Raw genomic sequence first — 9,294 nt, forward strand, 5'->3', positions numbered from 1 at the left:
TTGATGAATTGATTGAAAATCTGGACCTATTGTGCTCTGCTATTTACAATCTCAGATGGCGATAGACACCAATACTACCTGAATAGATACTTTCAGCGTTACCAGCAAATATATAATATCAAAATGCATTGTAATAAATTACTTTGCTCATCATGGCCGTTATCTTAACATGTTATCTTATCTTATTTTATCGTATCTATCTTTAAATTGATCTTATCTTATCTGTCTTTATTTTATTATGAATTATCTTATCTATCTTTATCTTATCTTATCTTATCTTATCTTATCTTATTTTATCTTATCTTATCTTATCTTATCTTATCTTATCTCTTATCTCTTATCTTATCTTATCTCATCTTATCTTATCTTATCTTATCTTATCTTTTCTAACAGACAACATATTCCAGACCTTTTTTTAAACACACGAATGAAATTTATCCATTTCGACTCGCTCTTTCTACACCAAACGTTAACAGTTATGTTTGTCCTTTTAAAATATTAATATTGGTTTTTCTTCCGCTAATCTTCTTGTCCAAATGTTAAGACAAACATTGCGACTTTTCTTAATTTTTTTAAATATATAGTGCAGTTCTGCTATAGTCTGTTGGTCTCATGGACCTATTCACCAAACATCCTTCTATTTGCATATGTATGATTCCGATTTCACTGAGTGCAAACGACAAGTTTTTCTGATCCAGGTCGAAAGAAATAAAACAATTGGGAGCTTCAAAACCACAATTTAATTAAGAACAGCCAAAGCCATCGAGGGTTAGCATCGAGAGAAGAGGTTCCAACCTTAGTTGTAGAACAGTAACTCATTTTTTACTTAAGCTTTGATTTCAAAACATTTCATTCTCATATGCTCCGTGGTTGCTTAAATATTTTAATTGTTTCAATATTTTACAACGAGATTGTACTTCAGTCGTATGATACCAATTTTAGCGAGTACACAAGGTTCGTGTCTTGAATTAATGTCATCAGGTTAAAATACATAAAACAGTTTGAAGCATTAACCAATAAGGGACGAATAAGAACAACGCAAGACATCAAAGGTCAAATTTTGTAAACCAACAACTTACACACATAATCAAAATGTGCTTATGAAAATAAAATCTTGGTGTATCCCATGGTAGTCCAAATATTTGTATGAATTAATTATTCGTATTCTGTATTTCATAATCCGATTGATGGCAGAATTATCCCGTTATATCATTAGATGTCATTTCCCTCGTTTTTTTTATATTACCCCACACCTTTACACATGTAACTATGTACTTTAATGGATAAATGACTACAAATAATTCTAGAGACTCTTTATGACTTGAAGTGAGTTTGGAGCTTTTGCTCAATGTTGACGGCCTCACTGTGAATTTGATATATAAAATAACAATACAAATTGTTTCCTTTGCTTTTGTGTTTATGGTGCGAGAAGGGACTTTGTGTCTTCACTAAAACACCGTATATCTTCTTATCCGATAATCACATTAATTTAGTACTTCGGAATTTATGTTAATTCGTCTCTTTGCTAAATTGTGTCCCATTTTTTATACGGTCGTCATAGGCGGGACGGATATGATATTCATCTGTCCGTCCGTCCGTCCGTCTGTCCGACCGACTGTCTGTTGTCCATATGTCTTGTAATAGCTAGAGAATGCACAGATTCACATTTCACGAAGTTTTTATGGAATATTTGAAACAGTTGATGACAGCTCCCTTTCGATTTTGTTTTTTTTCCCTGTTTGTCGTTCTGAGTCTTTTAATTACCATCAGTTTTAATTTTTCACACATCGCACATGAACTCATGAATTTATTTACTGTAAAATATATGAGGAATTTTCATTCTTCCTGTAAGACATCAGTTTTCGTGGGTGAGCGATTCAGGCTCTTATTAACCTCTTGGCAACGGTTTAAACGGACTGATGTTAGATAAATTTGTCATCTGTTTGTCGCAAGAGCGTGATATTTAATCGGTTAGAAAATATTTCATTTTCAATATATAAAATAAAATCAATTAAATGAGTTCAGTTATAATTTGTTTTTCCATATTAGAAATTACTATTTTATTGGAAAAAAAACTTACGTTTACTGGGATTATTTGAATAACATAATGTCGTCTATTCAGGTTTTTTGTCAACAGGCTCTTGCAAGGGTTGTGAAAACGAACGATGTCTGACTTGCAAGCAAATACTGCATACTCAGACTTTTAACAGTCACTCTACTGGTACAAAGTTCACCATATTTTGCATTACTTGCAAAACTATAAATACTATGTATCGTCTACAGTGTAAATGTTATACACAGTTTGTTTTTAAATCAGAACAGCCATTTTACAAACGAATGAACAGTCATAGTAGTGACTATGAACTTGAATGTAAGCCAGACCTTCCTCTCAGTCGTCAGTTGAGTCCCCTGACAAATAGTATCAAAGATACCAGGCATATAATTGTGTATGCCAGACGACTCAACAGTTAATCTCGAATCAAAAACATTAGAATGAAAAAAAAAGTACGAAGCTAAAGAGCATAAATGTGCAGCAAATTGCAGTTTAATTTTTCCTGATTGTAAATTGTAGAGGACGTCTTCATATCTTTATATCAAAATATTTATTACCCTACGAACACAATTGTTTTGTCGAAAAAGACATGTCCCTATCCTGGTTCCCGGTACACTGTCACGAGATATATTTGTATATGTGTAATATACTGAATATTGCGATCGGGAACCAGTCAAAGGAGCCTTTAATTCAGTGGTTGTCGTTTGATGCTGTATATCATATTTGTGTTTCGTTTATTGTTTTTTTACATCAATCGCGTTTGAATTGTTATACATTTGTCATTGTGGGGTCTTTTATAGTTTGGTATGCGGTATGGGTTTTGCTCATTGTCGAAGGCCGTACGATGACCTATAGTTGCTAACCTTCTACGTCATTTGGTCTTTGGTGGAGAAGTGTCACATTGGCGATCATACTACATCTTCTAATTTTTATTTTGTTTACTGTATGTCTGAACCATTCCGATGACAAGAAAGCGTAAAAAGAACGTTGTCATTTCACCACAAAACGTGATGTACTCTAATGCTTTATGAGTTGTATATATATAGATTTGTCCATGCATCGGATGTTATACGACATTTTTCCACATGATCATGAGTCAGTTTAGTTTTCAAATTTTAAATGTGAGGCTTTCTGAGCTTTTTTAAATATTTAAAATTTAACTGCCGAGAGTGGAGAAATATCTTATTTCACGAAATTCGGTGGTGGAATTTGTTTCTAATGATGTTAAAAGACATTTTTGCAAGCATTATCTTTTTTTTCAATGAATTGTTCTTTCAATGTGACGTCACCAGACATGGTCGCCTTTTTTCATGAAGAAGAGCAAGAACATTTGACGTCATAATTGAATTTTGATCAATGAAGAACTGATACACTTCCGTTTGGTTATGAAAAATTCCCCGGTTGGTAAAAATATAAATCGGTTATAGAATCAGAGAAACTTTGTTAAAAATTAACGTCCATGAGACATTTAGATCTCTTATAACCTTTGACAAGTGACCTGTAGATCAAAAACCTGGATTACCATTATATAATGTCTTGTAGCATCACAAATGGTATAACGGCTACCAGGGGTCCTAATGAATGGAAATTGCAATGCAATGGTTTTCTCTTGCACAAAAGATACGGTTTCTAGTATGAAAAACATTGAGATGATAAAATATAATCCTTTTTACTAACTTTTAATTAACCATTAAGAAAGTATCACCAATGTAATACGTCAATTCAATTCCAGAATCAGTAATACTAGTATTTCAATTGGACGCCTGAAGACTTTATATTCATTCAATACGTTATCAGGGTCATATCCATGGTTATTTAACATGACAAGACGAACATATATCTTCACATGAGTGGTCATCATTTATATAATATATTGACCAACAATCTGAAAATGTCACTGCAATGGAAAATAACTGATGCGTTTCTTCACAACAACGGAAAACGTCAACAAATGGCTTAATCAAACAAATATCTCATTGAAAATTTTATTTTTTGAGGGATCCTAAAATAAATTTCCATTTTTTCTTTTATTTGTGTCTTCAAACAAGTAAAAATCAGAAATTGCATGAATCCTATCGGAAATTCAGAATGCGATGATTTTATCAATGCAAAAAATGAAACAAAAAGACAAAAAAACAACGGGGCACTAGCGGACGGGGTATCCACAAATGCGTCTAACAGCATATACAATGAATATATACAAACAAGTAAAAGATATTCATTTATCATTATCAGAGTTAAACATTGGTACATTATAAAATAAGACAGCTTATATAAAACTAATAACAACATTATTTAACAACATACAAATAGAAATTAAACTACATAACTTACATAAATCATATTGCACAGACAAATTACATTTAAAATAAGATTGTATCAATGCTATAAATGCCACGAAATCAGGTTCGTAATAATAAAAACGTACATTTACAATTTCAGGACTAATGTTTCCTTACAAAATTTTTTAATTGCATGAATTTACAGTATCAGCATGATCAGACAGTCTACGTTTCATACATAAACAATTTTACGCAATATCAATAAAATATAAATAGCATTAGTACTATAAACATGACGGATGTAGACAATTATGTTACAATACATTTCTGTGCTTCCAATTTAACGTGTTTTTGGTAAACTTTTATCCGAAATAAATGAGCATATAAATATATACAAGTCTAAATTGAAAACAACGTTCAAACCTATGATTGCGTTGGATAAAAACCGCCATTTTTATACGTGTGCATGCAAAACAAATTTCTTGGTAGAGGGGTCTTAATACAGCACAAACAACATTTTCCAAAAGACCAAATGAGTGAAAAAGTATATTTTAACATAACGCATTTGACTAGCAGGTCGAACAACTGATGTTCTTAAACCCTGCTGACTGCCATTGGCGATTGCCAAATAAACGGATCACAAGATGTGACAATCATTAATTTATTACCAAACAGAAAACAATAAACTTACGGAAAAGATGGTATACCGCAAACATGAGGTGCAAAAATTTGTACACCACATCCGGATTTCGACGATTAATGTCTCTTCAGTGATGTTAGGAATCGAAACGGTATTTGAATTTTGAAAGAGTCAAAATAGGTAACGGATCATATAAACCCGAAGGCAAATATAGTACAAGCCCAAACGAAAAAATATAAACAAGTCTAAATTGAAAACAACGTTCAAACCTATGATTGCGTTGGATAAAAACTGCCATTTTTATACGTGTGCATGCAAAACAAATTTCTTGGTAGAGGGGTCTAAATTCAGCACAAACAACATTTTCCAAAAGACCGAATGAGTGAAAAAGTATATTTTAACATAACGCATTTGACTAGCAGGTCGAACAACCGATGTTCTTAAACTCTGCTGACTGCCATTGGCGATTGCCAAATAAAGGATCACAAGATGTAACAAAATAGATCTTTTCATTGATTTATTACCAAACAGAAAACAATAAACTTGCGGAAAAGATGGTCATATCCAACTAAGTCAGACATCACGTGACTTTTGTGACGTATATTAGCCGCCATTTTGTATTATATTGCCCCATATAAAATGCATAGGTGCTTCAATAAAGTTGAGTTTTCTCATGAACCTGACCCGTTTTCTAACTTTTGCAAATCAATCCTTGATATTCAAACATATTTCTATCAAACAATGTTGGTCCTAACAGTTTAATTTTTGATTAAATTCTGTCAATGGAGAATCGTAAAAACATGTACTTTTTCTCGTTATTACTCCGTTGACTCAATGCTAAATTACCGATACCCATGTCTACTTGTATAACAAATAAAGAAATTCCGTTAATAAAAATAAAACTTTGCAACTCGATTAAGTATATTCAAACATATATCTGGCGAAAAATACTATTTAAAACAGTTTAATTTCTGGGCAATTTTGGTCAAAAATCGATTTAAAAAAGTGAATATTTCGGGATTTTTCAAAATGGCGGATGATGTATATGGAAATGTTGCATCAAATCGAGGATTTGTATAGTAAGACTGTCCTTGATTTAATTTAATTTTCATGTAGAATCTCTGATGTTTCTGTTATTTTCTTTGGTGATATTTCGATATGATTGATTTCAAAATTTATTGATTAAAAAAATATTATTTTAAGTGTGACACGGGAAAATTTTATTTTGACAGATATCCAGGATATACTGTTACCAGAAAATAGTTAACAATAAAATTTATAATAAAAATTTTTCTCTTCTTTTTTAAAAGGTTTTTTTCCTGTTTTATGTATAATTTATCTTTCTTTAGAAACTTATTTATACATTCCTTTTAGAACAAAAAAATATTTACGTCCCAAGAGAGAAAAAAATCCCAACAATTATTATAGATAAATATTCTATACCTTCAAAATCCCATCACTTGACGAACAGGTGAACTCTGACTTTGGATGTAATGTTACATAACAATATATTGTCAGGTAGACGTGCAAACCAAAAGCAACCAGGTGACATTAAACATCCTGTGTATACATGTATTACCAGAGTTTAAATTTTGTGATATACAAAAGTTTTCATAACTGTACAAATAAATATCTTCTCTTCCCCGTGTCAAACCAGAAGAAGTATGTATCATAATAAACTTAAAGAAAATATGAATATTATAAAAAAAAATCTTTAAAAAAATAATTTTTGCTTTAAAAGATAATCAAACTAATATTTATGTTTCTATAATTATTTTAAAGAAATATTTTGATTCAAATTTTAATTTAAATGGATTTTGTATTATTTCGTAAAAAATTAAACGAGATTTCATTGAATATGATTTTATTATTTATTTTTTTAATTCAATATTTTAAGCAAAATCCAGGCATTCAATAAATCGATATAAAGTTAAACATGTGTAAAAAAAATTGTTATTGTATACATTTCAACAGAGACATATAATACAATTGCTCTGATTTCAACAACATTGTATATCCGACAATATTTATCGACAGAGTTATCGGTCCTGAATAGGACTGATATAGTTGGGTATGATACCGCAAACATGTGGGGTCTTTTATAGTTTGGTATGCGGTATGGATTTTGCTCATTGTCGAAGGCCGTACGATGACCTATAGTTGCTAACCTTCTACGTCATTTGGTCTTTGGTGGAGAAGTGTCACATTGGCGATCATACTACATCTTCTAATTTTTATTTTGTTTACTGTATGTCTGAACCATTCCGATGACAAGAAAGCATAAAAAGAACGTTGTCATTTCACCACAATACGTGATGTACTCTAATGCTTTATGAGTTGTATATATATATAGATTTGTCCATGCATCGGATGTTATACGACATTTTTCCACATGATCATGAGACAGTTTAGTTTTCAAATTTTAAATGTGAGGCTTTCTGAGCTTTTTTAAATATTTAAAATTTAACTGCCGAGAGTGGAGAAATATCTTATTTCACGAAATTCGGTGGTGGAATTTGTTTCTAATGATGTTAAAAGACATTTTTGCAAGCATTATCTTTTTTTTCAATGAATTGTTCTTTCAATGTGACGTCACCAGACATGGTCGCCTTTTTTCATGAAGAAGAGCAAGAACATTTGACGTCATAATTGAATTTTGATCAATGAAGAACTGATACACTTCCGTTTGGTTATGAAAATTTCCCCGGTTGGTAAAAATATAAATTGGTTATAGAATCAGAGAAACTTTGTTAAAAATTGACGTCCATGAGACATTTAGATCTCTTATAACCTTTGACAAGTGACCTGTAGATCAAAAACCTGGATTACCATTATATAATGTCTTGTAGCATCACAAATGGTATAACGGCTACCAGGGGTCCTAATGAATGGAAATTGCAATGCAATGGTTTTCTCTTGCACAAAAGATACGGTTTCTAGTATGAAAAACATTGAGATGATAAAATATAATCCTTTTTACTAACTTTTAATTAACCATTAAGAAAGTATCACCAATGTAATACGTCAATTCAATTCCAGAATCAGTAATACTAGTATTCCAATTGGACGCCTGAAGACTTTATATTCATTCAATACGTTATCAGGGTCATATCCATGGTTATTTAACATGACAAGACGAACATATATCTTCACATGAGTGGTCATCATTTATATAATATATTGACCAACAATCTGAAAATGTCACTGCAATGGAAAATAACTGATGCGTTTCTTCACAACAACGGAAAACGTTGGTAGAGGGGTCTAAATTCAGCACAAACAACATTTTCCAAAAGACCGAATGAGTGAACAAGTATATTTTAACATAACGCATTTGACTAGCAGGTCGAACAACCGATGTTCTTAAACCCTGCTGACTGCCATTGGCGATTGCCAAATAAAGGATCACAAGATGTAACAAAATAGATCTTTTCATTGATTTATTACCAAACAGAAAACAATAAACTTGCGGAAAAGATGGTATACCGCAAACATGAGGTGCAAAAATTTGTACACCATATCCGGATTTCGACAATTAATGTCTCTTCAGTGATGTTAGGAATCGAAACGGTATTTGGAAGGCCATATAATTTACCTCAATTTAGGATAGACTCTTGAATTTTGAAAGAGTCAAAATAGGATGAACGGATCATATAAACCCGAAGGCAAATATAATACAAGCCAAAACGAAAAAGTATAAACAAGTCTAAATTGAAAATAACGTTCAAACCTATGATTGTATTGGATAAAAACCGCCATTTTTATACGTGTGCATGCAAAACAAATTTCTTGGTAGAGGGGTCTAAATACAGCACACACAACATTTTCTAAAAGACCATATGAGTGATAAAAAAGTATATTTTAACAAAACGCATTTGACTAGCAGGTCGAACAACTTATGTTCTAAAACCCTGCTGACTGCCATTGGCGATTGCCAAATAAACGGATCACAAGATGTAACACAATAGATCTTAACATTAATTTATTACCAAACAGAAAACAATAAACTTGCGGAAAAGATGGTATACCGCAAACATGAGGTGCAAACATTTGTACACCATATCCGGATTTCGACAATTAATGTCTCTTCAGTGATGTTAGGAATCGAAACGGTATTTGGAAGGCCATATGATTTACCTCAATTTAGGATAGACTCTTGAATTTTGAAAGAGTCAAAATAGGATGAACGGATCATATAAACCCGAAGGCAAATATAATGCAAACCCAAAAGAAAAAAAATAAACAAGTTTAAATTGAAAACAACGTTCAAACCTATGATTGCGTTGGATAAAAACCGCCATTTTTATACGTGTGCATGC

Source organism: Mytilus californianus, unplaced genomic scaffold (genome assembly GCF_021869535.1).
Source record: "Mytilus californianus isolate M0D057914Y unplaced genomic scaffold, xbMytCali1.0.p SCAF_1, whole genome shotgun sequence".
In the NCBI taxonomy this organism is placed as follows: Eukaryota; Metazoa; Mollusca; class Bivalvia; order Mytilida; family Mytilidae; genus Mytilus; species Mytilus californianus.